The sequence below is a fragment of the Myotis davidii genome, unplaced genomic scaffold (genome assembly GCF_000327345.1).
Source record: "Myotis davidii unplaced genomic scaffold, ASM32734v1 scaffold187, whole genome shotgun sequence".
Taxonomy (NCBI): domain Eukaryota; kingdom Metazoa; phylum Chordata; class Mammalia; order Chiroptera; family Vespertilionidae; genus Myotis; species Myotis davidii.
Window position 1 is genome coordinate 3475742 of NW_006383018.1, and position 320 is coordinate 3476061.

Sequence of the window (320 nt, forward strand, 5' to 3'; positions counted from 1 at the left end):
GAGAAACATCAATCAGCTGCCTCCTGCACATCTCCGACTGGGGATGTGCCTGCAACCCAGGCACATGCCCTTGACCGGAATCGAACCCGGGACCCTCCAGTCCGCAGGCTGACGCTCTATCCACTGAGCCAAACCGGTTTTGGCAACTGTTCTGGTTTTACTTCTACAATGGAAATTCACTTGTGATTTGGATAAAAATTTAAATTCACTTCTTTGCTAAATTGAGAAAATTGTAATTCCCCTCATCAATTCTCTAGGAGGGTCACTGGTGTCAAAATACCTCCCCTCATTTCTCTTTCTTGTTGTCTTTCATACCATTC